Genomic DNA, 19,496 nt, shown 5'->3' with positions numbered 1-19,496 from the left:
CTTCTGCCCTCAAGGTGTTTATAAACTAGCAGGTAAAAGCATAGAGAAGTATTAGTTATCTATTATGGATATCAAATTGCCCCAAAACTTAATGGCTTAAAAGCACAGACATGTTTTTGTCCACAGTTTCTGTGGGTCAGAAATCCAGGCACAACTTGACTAGATCCTCTGCTTCACAGTCTTTCACAAGATTGCAATCAGAGTGTCAGCCCAGGCTTTGTGGTCTCATCTGAAAGCTCCACTATGGAATGATCCACTACTAATTTCATTCAGTGATTGTTGACACTGAGTCAACAGTTCCTTGTGGGTTGTTGGACTGAGAGCCTGTGATTATCAGGCTTCTGGTCAGAAGGCCTCTCAGGTCCTTGAGACATGAGCTTCTCCCATATGGCAATTTGCTTCATCAAAGAGTTCAAGTTGAGAAGGCAATAGACAGAATCTGCCAGCAAAATAGAAGTCAAAGACTCATGTAACCTAATCATGGAAGTGACATCCCTCAACTTCACCATATTCTGTTAGTTAGAAATGAGTTACTCAAAGAGAAAGGATTACACAAGGCTGTGAATACCTGAAGGTGAACTGGGGGCCATCATAGAGGCTGCTTACCACAGACAGTAAAGGGGAATTAGGAGTGTAAGCCAAGAAATATGGGTAGGAATTTTTAACATTAATAGCATTCCCAGAGTAGGCCTCATTAAAGAGAAAACTGAACAAAAACCTGAAGGAGGTAAAGTTGTCAGCCATATGAATATTTGTGGAAAACATTTCAGGCAGAGGAAACAGTGACTGTGAAAATTCCAGAGTGGAAATACCTTTGGCATGCAGAAGAAACACCAAGGAAACCAGTCAATATGGTGAGGGGAGTGGGCAAAGGGAAGAGTAATAGGTGATGAGCTCAGGGAATGGGGTGGGGAATTATATGGCCCATTGTAAAGACAATGCTTTCATTCTGGGTAAAAAGGGCATGCTGCAGGGTGTCCTGCAGAGAATGGACTTATGCTTTTAAATGATTGCTTCAGCAGATCTGTTGAAAATAAACTGTAAGAGGAACAGGCAGAAGCAGGGCTCCGCCTTCTTACGAGTTAGGAGGCTACTGCAGTAATTCAGACAGAAGACAGTGCCTCAGGGTAAGGTAGATATCGTGGAAGTGGTGGGGAATGATCAGATTCTGGATGTATTTTGAAAGGGTGCCTACAGGATTATGTGAAGAATTGGGTTTGAGGTGAAGATGAAGACAGGATTCAGGGATGACTGATCTGAACGACCGGAAAAATGAATTTGCCATCAACAGAGAGTGGGAAGGCTGAAGATGAAATTATTTTAGAATTAAAGATTAGGAGTTCAGTTCCAGAGATGTTGAGTTCGAGAAGTCTGTTGGAAATGATGGGGGAGATACTCAGCAGGCAGGTGAACATGCCATTCAGGAATTCAGGAAACAGCATTTCTGTAATTAAAGGGATTCTCTAATCAGTTACCTTGGTACCTCATTGAAAAGATCATTGGCAGATTGTCGCAAAAATTGCAGTAGACAAAACATCTCCCTTACCTATTAATGAATCCAGGGATATTTTTAATATCTCCCAATTAATAATCCATATCCACTACTACAGCAAAGGAAATAGCACTGCTGTTTTAAAAAAAAAAAAAAAAAAAAAAAAAAGCTATAGCATGCAAAGACTTTTCTAGTCTTGCATTGGATAAATTATTTTCAAATTTTCCTACTTTTATTTGTGTTGATTTGAGCTTTCTTTGGAAAGAGTGAAAAAGAACATCTATCATCTATGGAGCTGCTTCAATGCCCAGGCATGGGAGAGGCTTCATTTTTCAGATCCATTCTTTTCATCTTAATGAAATGCTACTTTATTCATGAACAAACTTGAGTCGCCAAAAGGTTGAGTCTGAATTTTCCCAGAACATTAGATATTGCCTTTAAGATGGCAAAATTGTATAAAGCTAAGAGGATTGAATTCCATGTTTTTGAGGAGATAAGTGAGGAAACTCATACCCATTCATTGCTTTCTACAGAAATAAAATGGATGTCACAAAAAGGCATCTAGCACATTTATTTGGATTGAAAAAATAAAGGCAGATAAGTGACATTGAATAAGTTTATTTTGGCTGATTGTTTGACCAGTAGGGATCAGCTTTGTCAATCAGACATTCCCAAATAGCGAATGAACTAAGTATGTGGCTCCAAGTTTAGATGAATTTGTATTTAAAGAACATGACAATATTTTGAAGTGATTTTCAAAAATATCATATTGACAAAGGTATATCAAAGATAACAAATTTAAACTTTGCCAACACTTTGAATTTATTATAGTAAGCAGGGCATCTCCATGTGAAAGAGTAACTGGTACAATTAGCCATCATTCAGCGAGTTGTGGTAATGTCTTCTTGGCATTCTTCCCAGAAATTAAAAACATAAATAAGTCAGGGTCTGTGAAGGGTCTGGGATTTTTTTCTACTTGCAAGCTAATAAGTTAGTCTGCTACAATTTCATGGACAAGACATGGAACTCCTGGCTCAGAGACTACAACCTTTGTTATTCTCAACACAGCAAGAAGCATGAGCATGATGTTGGCTCATGTCAGTTTCCCATGTTCCCCATGTCTGAATGGATACTGTGTACACTGTGGGTTTGTATCCTACTGAGCTTGGGAGATTCACCGCTTTCATAGCAAGCAGAAGCAACTCTGGTGTGTGTGTGTGTGTGTTTGTTTGTTTGTTTGTTTTTGATCTGGTGAGAGATGTAAACTCATCTCAATGTTGCTCGTTACTCTGAGAAATGTCCCTGTAAAAAGCAATAAGAGCTTTGCATTCTTGGCATACTCAACAAGAATGTGCAGGAACACTCAGGGCCCATGGCAGAATGCTTCTCCCAAGAAAATACTCTCATGATTGGGTAACAAATTTTTCTAGAAGTTGCAACATTTCCATTCTTAACCTTGAACAAAACTGAAGGAGAACCTCATCAAGTTGTCAGTGATGGACCATTAATAATAATCTTGATAACAGAATACTACATGGTTTCTGGCAGAAAACTCAGATGTAGTTAAAAGAATTTCGTAAATTGCCATAACAAAATTCCTTCCATTCCCACCTTCTTATTTATGTGAGAGCAAATGCTCTCAGTGCTCACATCTGTAAATGGAAAAAAAGAATAGAGTTAATGCCAAACCTTCACGCAAACAATTAGTAATATCCATTCTGGATATATGAACTCATGGAAAAATTAAAAGCCCTATTAATTTTATGATATATTTCCAATAAATGTTAATTTTAATATTTAGTAATCATTATTTACAACATATTTATGCTATATTGAGTAACCATGTACTAGTAATAATGATAATGATAATTCAGTCCAAATGAAAATTTTAATACTTAGCTCTATAGTTGCTAGAAATTAAAACAATGTTATTGATTGATTGATTAAGACAGTGTCTCCCTCTGTCACCAGGCTGGAGTGCAGTGGCGTGATCTCAGCTCACTGTAACCTCTGCCTCCTAGGTTCAAGCGATCCTCCCATCTCAGCTTCCTGAGTAGCTAAGACCACAAGTGCATACCACCATGCCCAGCTAATTTTTGTATTTTTTTTGTAGAAATGGGGTTTCACCATGTTGCCCAGTCTTACTTTTATTTACAAAGTTTAAATTTGAAGTTTAATTTCAAGTTTGTATATACATTTATCTGTTGAAGTGAATTCTCTAATAGAGTAATAAATAACATATTTGCAAACATAATGCACTACATTAGGATAAAATTTGTCATGGGAAATAAAATGGGATAACACAGGTTCCAGAAGGAAAAGGAATGCTGCAAATTTCCAACTGTTTAGAAGAACTTTCATTTATCTTTCTTTAATGAAAGAGGGTGGGTGTCAAATTGCTGAGGATTAGATTTCATTGCATGTACTTGGAAGAATGAAAGAACATTTGAACCGAAACGTCAATATTTATAAGACACCAGAAATTAAGTCTTTTACATAATTATAATTTTAAAATTCAGGTACAAATTTTCAAATGTGTTAGAGGATATGTCATTTTTAAAAATTATTTTAAATAGTATACAAACAAGACATAGGCTATATTTTTAAAAATAATAGTCTGAAGGCAGTAGAATATGAGAGACAGGGAAAACCACCCCTATTCTTGAAGCTTAGCATATATTGGGGGCAAAGAGAAGTTTTGTAAAGATTAAATGAAATAAGCATATGAAAGCACCCAGTTTGGAGCTGTCTCATATCAGGGATCTGATACAACCTAGTTTCCCTTATACTGAACTAAAATCCCTTTGTTGCATTGAAATCACATGTTCTTCTCTCATATACAGGGGAAACAATTACATGACTGGTAATCAACCTTCATTAATATCTCTTTATAACCTAAAGAGAGTTAAATTACCTTTCCAGTTTCTCTTAAATAAGCCTTAAATGTTAATATTTTTAAAATAAGAAGAAAGAAAGGAGAAGGGAAGGGAGAAAGGAAGAAAGGGAGAGAGGAAAGGAGGAAGCTTTTAAACACTACAGCACTGCTTTCCAAAACCAAGCAACTGAGATAACTTTTGTGTTGACTTAAGCACACATTTAGCTAAATGAATTTTCCATTGTCCCCACCTGTTTCCCAAATAGTTTCAACTGTTTTGCCTCTGACCTGCTTTGGCCCAATCCTATATGAAGTCTGTGCTCTCGGAATATCCACTTCTGGACTCCTCCACCGCAGGGTTGCCCTTAGCAGCAGCTGGGAAAACCTCCTGGGGAACAGCTGGTGTCCAAGGCCCCAAAGCTCTGCCATCACCCAGGGTGATTATCAGTTTTCTGCAATAATGAGCTTTGGGGGACATATTTCAATAAAATAACACTTCACATTTGTATAGAATTCTACTGCTGATGGATAACTTTCACAATCATTATCTCATTTGTTCTCACTTGGTGAGAAAAACCTGGCAGACTCTGTAACATCATAGCTTATCCCAAGACTGACAATGGGGAGAAAAATCACTTTAATTCTCAAGACCCCATTTCCTTACTATCCAATGAGAAGCCCAAACTAGATGTACCCTTAAAATGTATAATTGTGGGCAAATGTCTCATACTCCATCTACTGCTGAATCCACCTTCATGAAACCCAAACTAATCTCTGTGCCTTCATCACACTACTCCTTACCCACTCAAAGGACAACTAAAACAACCAACACACAAACCAAAGAAGTTACTTCATTTAAATCCTCCAAACAAGCTAGCAGGAGAGGTGGCTGGGTTATTATTATCTCTGGATTTTAGAAGAGGACATTAAGGTGAGAGTCAATGACTTCTGGCAATTACACAGTAGCAAAATCCTGCCTTCCAGTTCAAGGAAATTAAACCATCTTGGAAACAAAAAAGTTAACAGAAGTTTATTGCTGACACTATCTTCAAGGATATCCAACTCCACAACACTGACAACTGTCAACCATTGGTTAGAGGCAGGATAACCAGCTAGGGCACATGATACTTTAGTTTATCTCTGGTCTACACAAGCCAGTTTGTGAAGCCATACATGCCTCTATGTCAAACTCGACATTTTGAGCACATTTTCAAATTGCTAATTCCTTAAAAGCAGGGATGGTGTCTAAATTGAAGCCTTCACCTCCAAGGGGCTCTGCCCTGTGTGTGCCCTGCAAATACTTGTTGACTTGTTTCTCCTGTTTTGGGGTGGGTCTCTCCTTGACAACTGGGGGCCACATTTAGCCAAGCAGCTGCCCACCGGCATCTAAAGCCTGTGATATGTAGTTCTGGCAGCATCTGAAAGGATTTATTATTACCATCCCATGATTTCACTATTATTACTATCACCGTTATGAAAGTCAGTGGCTGAACCCACTATAAAGCATTAAAACGATTTTTAACATGGAACAGTCTGTTTTCTGCATTCCCCCACGCCACCACAGTTATGGAATTTTTTCATCTAGTTTCTGCTCACTATTGTAGGGCTCTAAGAGATGGCCTTCAGCCACAAATAAGGCAACCTGAGTATTCCCTTCACTATTATCACCCTGTCCCAATGGTGGCCTTGGGGAAGAGAAGGCTCTTCAGGAGGCTCATGACCAAACAGGAGGCAATCATGATGCCTGTGTGTGATACAAAGCACACTTACCAATGAGTCAGGAGATGCTGGTTCTGTGACGGGGGGCAAGACTCACTGCTAAACTGGGCCTTGGATCCCTAACACACCAAGTAAGTAACTAAGTAAGATTTTCCTGAAGAATACTTCTTGCTTAGCACCAGCTCTAATTTAACCTTTTCCCTGGCTTCTGGAGATTTCCACAGGGAAGATCATCTCACTGGGGAAAGATCTCAGGAAGACCCACTCCTCACATTCACGCCTAATACTTCACTCATCAAGTTGCATCATTTTAAAACCAACCCGATTTACATAAGAATTTAGAGAAAACAAAAGTAGTTCTTTACCAGGAAGTCAAAATTTCTGACCTAAAAGGTGCTGTGGTGAAAAAAACATTTAATTAGAAATCCTAAGTCTTGAATTTGATCCCATATTTTTCAGTAGATGATCTCATCTTTTTCCATGTGGCCCTCAGCGAGTTCCCTCATTCTTCATCTTCCAAATTTGAGTATCAATACCTTTGGCTTACCCACCCAAAATAGTGCATGATTTGTGATTTGAAAACCTAAAGTACAATCCTATATATAGATAAATTATTAAATTAACATCAGTTCCCTCTTTTGACCCTAGAAAAATCTCAGAAGAACTAAAGGCTTGACACAATATTCAGAAGATGTTTAGTAATGTGGCCGTTGGGTTTGTATTTTGTATTCTCTTGTAGAGTTTTAGTGTTTTAGTGAACCTTTTGATCCAATTTGATTTTAGCAACCATTCATTGGGAGGCCACTGTGTCCTTATATTGTGCTGCAAACAAGAGAAGAAATCGAAATAAGTATACACTTGACCTCCAGAAGTTTACAGTGTTGTGAATTCTCGACTTCCATAAAAAGAAATTGTAAAAAAAAAAAAAATTAAACAGGATAAAGACATGTTAAAGTGTGTCTAGACCCATAACAAATGCATAATCCAGCCAAGGTGGAATCAAGTTTTCAGTAAGTGGAAAAAGTGATGTTGAGTAGACTTTAGGGCCAACTGTGTGAGGGAGACAGAACCAGTGATAGACTGTGAATGAGTGGGGCTAGCAGTTTTCTACATTTATAACAGCAGACCTTCAGTAACAAATGCCAGAAAAAAATATTAATAAAAAGACTTAATATTCTAAGGATTGGAGAGAAATGTCTATTTCTCTCTGAATATTCAATAGCAACAAATTTCAGACCATGATTATTCAGATAATAATTATCAAACCATCCAAATTCGTAGCATTTATATAAACCATATCAGAACAGAATAGCACCACTCTTTTTAAGTATAGCTATCTGTAACTGTGTGGTCTAAAGGAACTCTTTAAAACACTGCCATCTCCTACCATGAGTATACTTTCCCAGAATGGCTGTTTGTGCCCGAGGCCTTCCCCAGGCTGACCCCTTCACAAAGCATTGGATCCAGCCACAGGTTCATCAGTATTTCCTGAACACACTCTGCACATCCCTGCCTCTATGTCTTTGCTCAAGCTGTTCCCACATCTGAGAAAGCCCTTCCCTCCCTCTCCATGTATATAAGCTCTCCCTATCATTCACGACCTAGCTGAAACCCATCTCCTCCACGAAGCTTTTACTACCTGGCCCACCACTTGTTAATCTCTGCTTCCGAATGCCAATAGTGCTTATTTTCCATTCTATCAGTCTGTAATTATTATATTTTATATATGTGTATATATCTGTGCATATATTTCCTCCAGATTCAAGTCCTATCCCCAAAAGAGCCTGTAAGTCTCTCAAGAGCAGGGAACATCAACAACTTATTTCTAGTGCTTAATATGGTACACTGTGACTTGACAGGCAGTCACTAAACACGTTATCGAGCATGCAGTCAAGTCCCACACCACCCACGTTTACCATAACTCCACTGTAACTACTTCCCACTTGAGAAATGGCCCAAATAACTTAACAAGTTTAAAGAGCTGTATCTGAGGTCATATATACTGATACAACCTAAAAGGAACCCAGTATCAAGAGAGATTCATTCATTTGAAAAAAATTAATGTTCTTACTCTTTAAAATAACACATGCATCATTTCAGTATATTCCATCAACAGAGGCATTAATATAGATTTGCCTATCTGAAAAAGGATTTAGCAGAGATCATTTCTCCTTGCAATGGGACAGCTGAAGAGGTGTAATTTAACAGCTTTCAGAGGCCCGTCACTGGGGTGATTGAGGTGGACAGAAGGCATGGACAGGACCAAGTCCCTTAAAAGACACAAACAGGTGGGAGAGTGTGCTGGGGGTGGGCAGAGGGCTGGAGAGTACAAAAGGAGGAGGCTCCCCTTCAGAGAGCAGAGACAAGAGGAGGCAGGGAATGAAACTGCCCGAGGAACAGAGAGGAGAGGAGAGGAGAGGAGAGGAGAGGAGAGGAGAGGAGAGGAGAGGAGAGGAGAGGAGAGGAGAGGAGAGGAGAGGAGAGGAGAGGAGAGGAGAGGAGAGGAGGGGAGAGGAGAGGAGAGGAGAGATCAGATCTGTAGCTAGGTCACATCTGGACAGGACCCAAGTCCAAGGTAAAGCGAGAACAAGTGACGGAACTAAAGAATGAAGGAGAAATGGGTGGACAGGGCACAAATAGGGGAATGACAGCCTATTCGGTGAGGATACGAAATGCACATAAAGGACAGATGAAGATGATTTCTTTGTGTGTGATTTAGAAGGGTCACAATCACAAAGATAACAGTGAAAGGAGAGGGAGGAAAGGGGAAAAGGGAATAAGTAAGAAGACGAAATAAGCAATAAGGGTCTAAGTACTGATCTGAATGCTTAGAAAATCACCAGGCTGTTAGACTGAGCCAAAAGAAGAGCCACAGCCGTACCCAAGAGGGGACCATCAGAAAGACAGAAGCAGGCAATTTAAGTAGCTAGCTACTGGGGTAAAATGAAAAAAAAAAAGAAAAAATAGAAGATGGAAAAGGTGAGAAGCAAAAGAGGGAAAACCCAAAGGAGACACTGGCCCAGAAACCTTTTTAACTTTCTGTAAGAATCTTCAAGGCCCCAAACTAGGCCAAGATTCTGACTGACATTTCTGAGCTCACCAGCTGCCGTTTCCTTGAGAGAATTCTGACAGGAAGGCATAGAAATGCGAGCCAACACTGCCAGCTCTGGAAAATAAATAAATAAGTAAATAACTACCCACATCCTAAACACCTCAGTGGGGGCCGAAGCCTGCTGAGGAAAAAAGCCCAGCGAGGAGGAGGGACCCGCCTGCAACTTTTCCCCAGGTATGTGCTGAGCTTTCCCTGCGCGCTGCTTTCTCCTCTAATCGTCCTCTGGCCGTTCCTGCCTTGCCCATCTGTCTTTCTTTCTTTGTGAATTTTTGGGAAGCCCTGCGGGCGATGTGCTTCTGTCATCTGAAGCCAGCAAGGCAGCGTCTGTAGAAGCAGGTGAAGCTCCAAGTTCTGCATCTCAGACAGGCGGGGGAGGACAGCTGGAGTCCAGATCCGACAGGCAGAGCCAGGCGTGGGGAAATGAATAAGAGAAAAGCCCCCAACCGCCAGGCTCAGTGCATGGAATGACTTGTTGGCCAGTACTGACAGTGGACTTGCTTCTGGGTGCTGGGGCTTGACGCAAAGGCAGAGGGGGAGGAGGGTGGGCCTGAAAGACAGAGGGACACTGAAGGGAGAGATTTCAAAGTAATCCCTGAAGGGGCTGGTCAGTTACCTGAAGAAGAGCTACCAGTGTCAGGAGAGATGGATGAGAACCTGACGGCATGTGACCTTGAACGTGTGGCTTGCCCTTTGAATGCCTTGGCAAAGTATTTTGAGTTTCTGTTGAACTTTGCTCTCAAGCAACTCAAAGGAGTTTATTTTTAATATGTAGTTTATCTCAAATATTCAATTGCTGCACGAGGATGGGTTTTTGGATGACCGCATAGATGTCCCCACTAAGAGAATTTAACTATTCCACTAAGAAATTAAGTCCCTGAGCAATGCATTTATTTGGAAAACTAGGACAAGAACCCCATGCTACTGACTTGGTCCCTGGACCTTGAGCAATTCTTAATCCTCACTCAATTTAATAAGTGCAGGTAAAAATTTTTTTAAAAAGTAACAGCTTCAGGAGCTGTAATAAAAACCCTCATCATTATTCTGTATTATACATTGTATTATATTGTCTTTATGATCCCTCTACAAATGTGATATAAAGTCAAGTGAGTTAGAGAACTCTCTGCTGGGCTATCTTTTCAAGAAAAACACTCATCTCATTTTACACCCATTCTTCACCAAAACTCACAGAAGGCTTATTGGTAAATTTTGGAAACCAATGAAATCATTCCTGGTGGCAAGCAACTGCTCAAGCCAAAAGCACTAAGTGATTTCCAGCAGCGTTTCCCTCTCTTTGGAGTGCTGACTGCCTGTCCGCACCCTCATCAGTGAATGCACCTACAGCCATGCCCTTGGAAAGGGCTCACACCTTCCTAACTTCTGTGTGGTTTCTATTCCTCTCCCTCATCTCTTTGCTTTTAGGAAGCTCAGAATATAAGGGCCAATTTTTTTGCCCTCAAATTGCAGAGCATCAGAAACACTGACCTAAAGCAGTGGTTCTCAGAGTGTGGGCCCCAGACCAGCAGCATCAGCATCACCTGGGAACATGCTAGAAATGAACATTCTCAGTTCCTACCCTGGCTTCCTGAATCAGAAACTCTGGGGGTTGCAGCCATCCATTCCCGTGATTCTGATATACTAAATTAATTAAAAGGTTAAGAGTTTTTCAGGACCTCTTCCCAGAATCCACAGTATTCAGATCTCCGTACATGCTGATCATCTACAGAGCTAGAGTTTGTAAAAGAGACCCGTCCACAAAAAAATACCTCTCAGTTCCTTGTTCCCTCCACCTGTACAATAGAAATATGTCTAATATACTTGTTACAATGCTTAAAACGGGACCTGCACACTGTAAAGTGCTCTGTAAGGGTGGTGTTAGTGGTGGTGGCTTTATCCGCCTGACCCTTACTGTGCAAAAGGCCTTTGGCAGATGGTGGAGAAATCAAACAGGAAGCAGAGTGCTGGCCCTCTAGGAGAAGAGATGTAGATGTATTACAGGTACGCGAGGAATTACACTGCTAGATATGATGTGATGTATGTCTAATTACAGACATAGGAACTAAGAAGAGGAAGAGAATTGAGAGAAAACTTTGGGAAGAAAGTGGTTTTTGAACTAAGCCTTAAAGAAAGGAATTTTAACTAGTGAAGATGGGCAAAGGAAAAGGAATATTCCTGATGGAAACTGAGCCTAGGGAATATTGGGAAGGTTAGATATTAGTGGTCAGCTCTAGCATTCCTGTCACTAAGATGTTGACTACTCACACTGTACAGAGGGATCACCCTGTTTCTGGATCTAACCATTTATCACCATGTTTGCAGAAATTCATCCTTTAATCCAAACTAAGTAATTTTCTTTGGACTGTTGTGAAGTGAGTCCTTTCCAGGATTAATGATTTTATTACTATAGAATCCATATCCCTCTTTCTTGTTTATTTTTGGATCAATGTTTTTCAAAGTCTTCTGGCCACTTGTAACAGAATAAAATGGTGGGGGTGGGGAGGACGGTGCTGTGCAAAAATGCAGGTTCCTGGGCCCTGACCCAGATCACTTATCTCAGTGTCTGTCAGATCAAGTCAGAAGAATCTGCATAGAAACTTGGGATTCTAATGTTCCTTCAAGAGTGAAAGCAACTGCCCTAGGGCTGTTATTTCCTAAATTTGCTGAGCATAGAAGTCACCTAGGAGTGACTGCTTTAAAAGTGGATCCCCAGCTATTACCTTGAAGATTCTGATCCCGTGGCTCTGGAGTGGACTGCTTCCTACCAGGGAGCGGGGACTTTAATAAGTGCCTCAGGCCGGGCGCGGTGGCTCAAGCCTGTAATCCCAGCACTTTGGGAGGCCGAGATGGGCGGATCACGAGGTCAGGAGATCGAGACCATCCTGGCTAACACGGTGAAACCCCGTCTCTACTAAGAAATACAAAAAATAGCCGGGCGAGGTGGCAGCGCCTGTAGTCCCAGCTACTCGGGAGGCTGAGGCCGGAGAATGGCGTGAACCCGGGAGGCGGAGCTTGCAGTGAGCTGAGATCCGGCCACTGCACTCCAGCCTGGGCTACAGAGCGAGACTCCGTCTCAAAAAAAAAAAAAAAAATAAGTGCCTCAGAGACACCAAGAATCAGGCAAGGTTTGGAAATACAGCATATTAGAATGAATGCGTGCTTTGGGTTAGAGAGTAACATCAAGTCATAAGTCTGCCATTTACTTGCTGATTGATTTTGGCAAGTTTCTTAGCCACTCTGTCTCCAACTTACTTAGCCTGCTTGTGACAGTTTTATCAAATGCCTTTCACAAGATTGTTGTAAGCATGAATCCTCTAAACAAATGGCTTAGTATAATGTTGGCTCCCTCTCCTCCCCTTACCCCACCCTCCCCTGAAGTTCCAGCTCCAATTCTCCTGGATGAGAAGCAGGGCAAGGACAACAGTGATGGTGGAATGCCACTGATACTCACCTCTTCTGGGGAAGGTGGCAGAATGCCAGCAGGAAGAGAAGGTGGGCTCTTGGAGCTGGCATTGCTCTTGGCTGCCTGTGGGAAGTTAAATGGGACTCCTGCCTGTGATCAAATCAACATTCAGAACTAGCCAGTTCTCTAAAAATAGCAAGACATGCTGGCTGAACCCCAGAAAAAATAAAGTCTCATCCCGACTTACTATCCCATGCTTGCCTTAAAAGGAGGGACCTCTACTTTATTTCCGACCTCCTCAGCCAGAAGATGGTGAGCCCCAAATAATTTGGCTTTTACTTGGTGAGCAGCAGAATCACTTCTGTTTCATGGACAGCCACCAAGAACACCAGGAATAGATACCAGTGCTTAAGGTCACAAGTCCTCAGACTTTGAAGTGGGTGCATCAGTGCAGGCCACACCTTCTGCAGACACTAATAGGGTTCTAATTCCCGTAAAAGCATGCAATTCTGTTTAGGTTTTAGCAAGCTAGTATCAGTTGTTTAAAACTTCCAAGCTTCACCAGGGGCAGAGAAGGAATAGGGAGAACTAAGATGCCTGTATTAGAAATTCAGAGAGGCGGCTACAGGTGATTGTTCTGCAGAGAATTCTGGTTTTCTATCCTCATCCAGCAAAGGGCAGATAAACTAAGATCAGATCTATCATCAGAGGGAAAATGCCCTGTGCTCAGTAAGGGGACAGTCTGAGCATCTCATCATATATATCCTTTCACAAAACTCCTAAAAACGAGACTGGCATCCCAGACATTCGGAACCTGTAATGATTATTGTCAGAAATGATACTGATGAATACCTTTTTTTTTTTTAACAAATCCTTTTAACACATATGAAAATATTTTTAAATATTTTTTGAAAGCATACCAAAATTGTAGGGAGAATATTTTTGATAATATTTATGCATTCTCAAGTATCTTTGAATAACCCTTTACATAAAAACAATTGTCATGTTAATGAAACCCTTTAAAGTAGATCAAATATAAGGATTTCTATGTAGTAAGTAGATTCCATTGCCAGATTAATACTAATTAATATATTAATTACACGTTAATTAATATAATACATATAATTATTAAGATCAATATTATGTTGATTGTATATATTTAATAGATAATGTTAATAATAGTAATAGAGATTTATTAGACTTCAAATACTGTGCTCATGGCACACTACATAAATCTAATTCCTCCCGTTGAGGAAGCACTGTCAGTCTCACTTTACAGATGAGGAAGCTGAGGCTGAAAGAGGTTAAGTAGCTTGCTCAAGTCACAGATGTCCAAGGCAGGCTGTTTCTCCCTGCAACCCTCCATAGCCAACAACCTTGAAGATCGCAACATTGCATTTGTCTTACTCAGACTTCTCTCAGTCTCAACCTGTCCTTGGTTTTACCCAAATCCAATAGACTTTCTAAGGACCATTAATGGGAAATAAGCATCCTTCTGTCTCTTTAATGTGTTGAGTCATTTATGTTCAAATACTGCCCTACGCAGCAAAAGAAACTGAAAAAGAACCGTGATTGCTGTTTATGCTTTTCAGGCTACTTTTTTACTGTTACTTCAGTCTGGGACGCTTTTAAATGGTACTTGCTTCTCAGGACAAGGGAAAGGATATGTTAGTAATTTAAGGGTTTTGAGCAGTTGTCCGATTATGAGGCAGGGCTGGGGTGTGGAATAAATCTTGTTTTCAATAACCTGTTGAGTGACATTTTATATCACCATTGGTCCGTTCTCCTAAGAAACTCAAGATATTCACATGTGTTATCTCATTAATCTTCAACCCATTCTTTGGTGGGCAGCTGGGGTTATACAACTGCTATTTACAGATAAGCAGCATGGGATCTGGTATAGGAATGAGGACCAAAAGCTGGTAATTTGGCCAATATCACCCTGCACACAATTGGCCAAGTGACACACCACATCTCCTAATTCTTTCCATTAACGGTGCCTACTAAAGTCAAAAGATGTGGGTAGACAGGAAACTAAATAAATAATCTGGAAAAAAACCCACATCTAATTGTCATATACATGCCCTTTGCCCTATGCAAAGCACAGAGAAATGTGTCTTTATGTTCTCCATCCCAGATTTTTTTACCTACTATTTTTGTCTTGTCTGAAATACGTTGGTTTCGTCATAGTTTGTTTTTCCAGTCTACCTTTCTCTCCATTCTCTAACCTGTTCCATGACTTTTCTTTCTTGTATCTTAAGCTAGATGTCCAGGAAAATGGGAAGAAGGTTTAGACAAGGCTTTCATCACAGATATTCCCATTTCGAACTTTCTCTCACTTTCAAAATTCTCTATTCATTCTAAATTGATAAGAATTTAGTTACCTGGACTCATGAATTGTCAAGTAATTGGTTATTAACATTTGTTTTTCTCCTGCAGATTTTGCAGTGAACTTTTAAGAAATCTTTTCACCCTACAAGGTTGGGCTTGGCAAAAGACAAACCAATTCATTCAAATGCTGGGGACAGTCTAATGAGATAGTTTACACTGTCTTGGCTGTCTCAAATCTTTTCCCTGGAAACCTTTTTCTTTTGTATTCCTTCATGAATGTATGAAGTTCAGCCTGGCTCATGAATAGCAAGTCTCTTAAAGCTGACTCTTTCTAGTTCTTTGAACATAAAACTAATGGTTCTTCTCATCGGTGCAAACCCTCACTCCTCACAACTCAAATGCCAACACTTTGGAGGATCTCCATCTGACAGATGTAACTAGTTAAAATGGACATTTACTCAGCTCTTAAGTTCCCTGGTTCTGTGAAAGAAATGAGGCATTTTTATTTTCTTAGAGGCACAGCCACACCTCCTTCCTTCTTTGACCAAGCTACCTCCCTGACATCAGCCCCCGAAACTGTGTGTTTGGTTGCCCACTGCCCCCAAACTTAGAGGAGGAAGGGTAGCCCCAACCTCTCACTTCTATAAAGCTCATACTTGACTATGGGAGAAAACAGTGTTTTCAGAGCAGAAGCTTATATAGCCATTGGATGGGATTAAATGAGCCATTGGATGATTCCCAAGGTCAGCCCAAAAGATTTTGACTTGGATGCCAGAGACATTTTCCTATTTTCCTAAGAAACAGTATGGTTTCTAAGCCAACTCCATCAATAACACCCCAAGTGCAAAGTCGCAGAAAGGATAAAGGTACACCAAGTCAAAAACCCATAGTGTTTCCTTTCCTTCCTTCTCAACATTTTTTTTAACCTTCTAAGCCTCTCTCCATGGGTTGATCCAAAACTGTGCCTCCAATCTGATTAGTTTTTTTAAAAGAAGTACCATTCCCAAATATGATAATTAATTCATTTCTATTATCCTCATTTTTCTCATCCGTAAAATCAGATAAAATCACTACATTTCATAGAGTAGGCAGGATTCAAGGAGCTCACATATGCAAAACACTGAAATGATCCTGTTATAGAAAGCATACTTATAAAAAGTTACCTCTTATTTTTATTACTGTGCTTAAATATTTTTAACCACCCCAGCCAGTGCTGTGAGCCTCAAACCTTTTTTGGGGGCCAACTCTTCCTTTGGAATATGTTTGCCCATTTTCTGGCAGAGAATCAGATACCACAAAGTTCAAAACCCCATCTCCCTCCAGTCAGGGTGGCCATCCAGACCCCGAGTGACTCAACAGCTGCCAATGTCCCTCACCCTTCCGTGGCTCAGGCCTCACAGACTGTGGGGCAGGTGATGGGCTAGGGGGAACAGAAGCCCGACAAAAGGATCCTTCCCACAATGAACAATGTGTGCTTGGAATGCTGCACAGGCAGCTGCTGCCCATCAACAAGCACCCAAGACAGACAGACATACAGTAGGAAGTACAGGAGGACCAGTGTGTTTCTTAAGCATGAGTGGCTCTCTGTGTGAATGTGGAAAATTTCTCTGTTGGATTCTCTCTTCTTTTTAATTTTCCCTTCACTGGATCCCAAACATTTAAAAAGGATCACATCAAAATGCACAAAAACAGCAGCAGTGAATTAATTAGTAGTAATAACTAAGGACTGGATCGACTGTAGCTGCACAAGAATAAGCCAGGGAAACTTGGTGCTGTTTACCTGTGAACAAACAGTAAGGGAGGATTTGGTCCCAAGCGGCACTGCCACTCCTCACAACAGATTTATTTCAGGATGGTTTGGTTGGGGGGTATTTAGGATGAGTTGAGATCCCGGTGATCCTTCCCGCTAAGCGTTTCCTACCCAGGCAAGGAGGAAAGATGCTACAAGTGGCCCACATCTGAGATGCGGGCTGCTTCTGGATGACACTGCTTCCCGAGGCCACATGCTTCTTTATATCCCCATATGGATTACTTTGCTATGGAATGTAAGGAAGTGTGTGGTTTCGGCAAGTGACTCCTCGCTGGCCCCAGGGTACCACCCAGAGCACAGGCTTGAGGACCTTCTTCCTCATCAGGGCTTTATGCCAGCAAATATATCCCTCACCAAGGAAGCAAGAGCCTCTGAATCCCATCTAGGCTCCTCCTGAGCACCCCTTTATTCCCTTCTTGAGGTGTACTTGCTCAGCCCACGGTTTCAGGTATACTGACTGCTGTTCCACAGTCCCCACTGTGGCCAGTCTCCCAGACCTGGCTCCTCTGGCTAGCCTGGTGAGGAAAGGCATTTCCCCCAAAGGTTTTTAACAGAGTCAGCCTCCACCCTCCCAGCTCCTTCCTCTGGTCATATTGCTCCTGAAATGAGAGGTTTCTACGAACCAAACAGAATCATAATTTCTTTCAAGCCATGTGTATCATGTGCATTTCTCAGGGCTTGCACTGTACTGAGGCAGATGCTGTGAGTGAGGTTCAGGAAACCATAATAAGTAACTCATCCTGGGTCACAGTCCCCTGACTCTGCTCTGCTGCCCTTTCCACTTCGCACCACAACCCTGTCACAAATGGACTCTGCAAGGTTGTTTGAGGAAAAGCCTTGAGATGCTAAAATAGCGATTAACTCAACTAATGGGCAAGTTCCTTTCTCCTCTCTTTCCTAAACCCCTGTGTTCCCAGCTGTGACTTCAAAGGGCTTGAACCCACACCAAGAAAGTGCTGAATCTACAGAGGGAAGCCTTGAGCAGGAGGGGAGGCTGCAATCACCCAAGGCTCATGCCATCGCTCCACAAAGAGTTTCAGAACAAGGGAGGAAGATGAAGGGGCCTCCCTCCCTCACTTAAACCCCCGTTCCAGGATGGCTCCTGCATCCCATAGCTCTGGCTCCTTGTTTTTAGGGTGAGTGCATGTGAGAGATTACAGCTGGGACCACACTACGTTCACACCATGAGTTCTTAAGCAAAACCACAAAAGGAAACCGAAGTGTGCCAAGATGCACAAGACAGGGCTGTCAAATGAAACTGAGCAGCAGCAGAACAAGGACACGGGAGAGGAGGAAAGGGAGGGAAGAAGGAAGGATGCACCACGTTTGCACAGGAGATGGCAGAGGAGTGCAGAGCAGCTGGCAATGAGGGGCCCCCTGCCCTCAGAAGCGACAGCACCCACAGCACTGGGCCAAGGCTCCCCACTGCCCCAACTGGGCTCAGTAACACCTGTGACACAAGCCTCCCACCTCTTCCAGAAACCAGACAGTTATCTAGTGGCCTTTAAGGGCATAAAACCTGTACTTTTCGGGGGGGTGGAAGGAACTTGGAAGAACACGGTAAATTACCAGAGATGGGACAGACTTCTCACTTTAGATTAGTGGTCCTTCAGTTGGAGACGATGTCGTTCCCCAGGGGCATTTGGCAATGTCTAGAGACATTCTCAATTGTCACAACTTGGGGGTTCCTGGCATCTAGGGGTTGGGAACCAGGGATGCTGCTGAACATCCTACGATGCACCAAACAGCCACCCCCCCACCCCCCCACCCTCCAACACGCAGCAGAGAAATATCCAGCCCAAAATGTCAATATGCTAAGGTTGAGAAACCTGACTTTTTTGATAGTGGCGCTGTGAATAAATAAAGTCTCTGACATCGACATATTATGGCACATTATGTTTTCCAATGAAAATTACTGTCCTTCATTCTAAAATCTTTGGTCTTCATGTCCGTAAAACAGGCAGATAGCTCAAGGTTGTGCTTCTTTCCAATGACATTTTCCCTTTCCTAAATCATACCAGTTCTAATGATACACTTCCTTTTCCTACCCTGGAGATTAATTTCATGTCCTCTGCTCAGAAGCTGGGGGTATGTTGTATGGGTGGCTGTGCTGCTGGGGGTGGGGCAGGATGTGAGTAAAGAAGAGAAGAGAGAGATGGTGGGAGAAAGTGTCCAGAATTGAAGAAACTGCACAAAAAGAGGTTTGTTATTCTGGCTGGCAAGCTGTACACATGTGCTTTTCAGTCCTGATTTCAGACCATCGGGCTGCCCTCTGCCCCCACAGCTGCCTGCTCCCTTGCTCCCCAGGAGGAGCTGGAGAAGGAGCAGAGGTTAGCCAGTGGAAGAGCTGGCAGGCAGTAGCTTCAAGACAGCTATGTCACTGGCAGGAGGAGGAAGAAGGTAAGATACCAGGACTCTGGGGCCGGGAGGACACACGCCAAGGAGGAGAGGACAAGCCAAGAGAGAAGCTTCAGCATAACCCTGCACAGACCACTCTAGGACCAAGCCATGTTCTGTGGTGCCCTGCTTTCTCACCACCACCATCACTGTGGGCTTTTACCTCGTTGTCATTTCTACAGTGCCTTATCGAGTGCTTTGATGTCTGGAATATCTTATTTATTCCATACAGAGCTCCCAAGCTGGAGTCCATCTTGCAGAAGTTGACTTGGCTGGTTAAACTCGTTCTGTGTTTCCTGATCAGCAGTTTCAACAATTTCAGTGATGAAATGCAAACACCTGCAGCTGAGGAAGGGAAACATG

Source organism: Macaca nemestrina, chromosome 5, assembly GCF_043159975.1.
Source record: "Macaca nemestrina isolate mMacNem1 chromosome 5, mMacNem.hap1, whole genome shotgun sequence".
Lineage (NCBI taxonomy): Eukaryota > Metazoa > Chordata > Mammalia > Primates > Cercopithecidae > Macaca > Macaca nemestrina.
Note: the sequence above shows the minus strand (reverse complement) of the source record.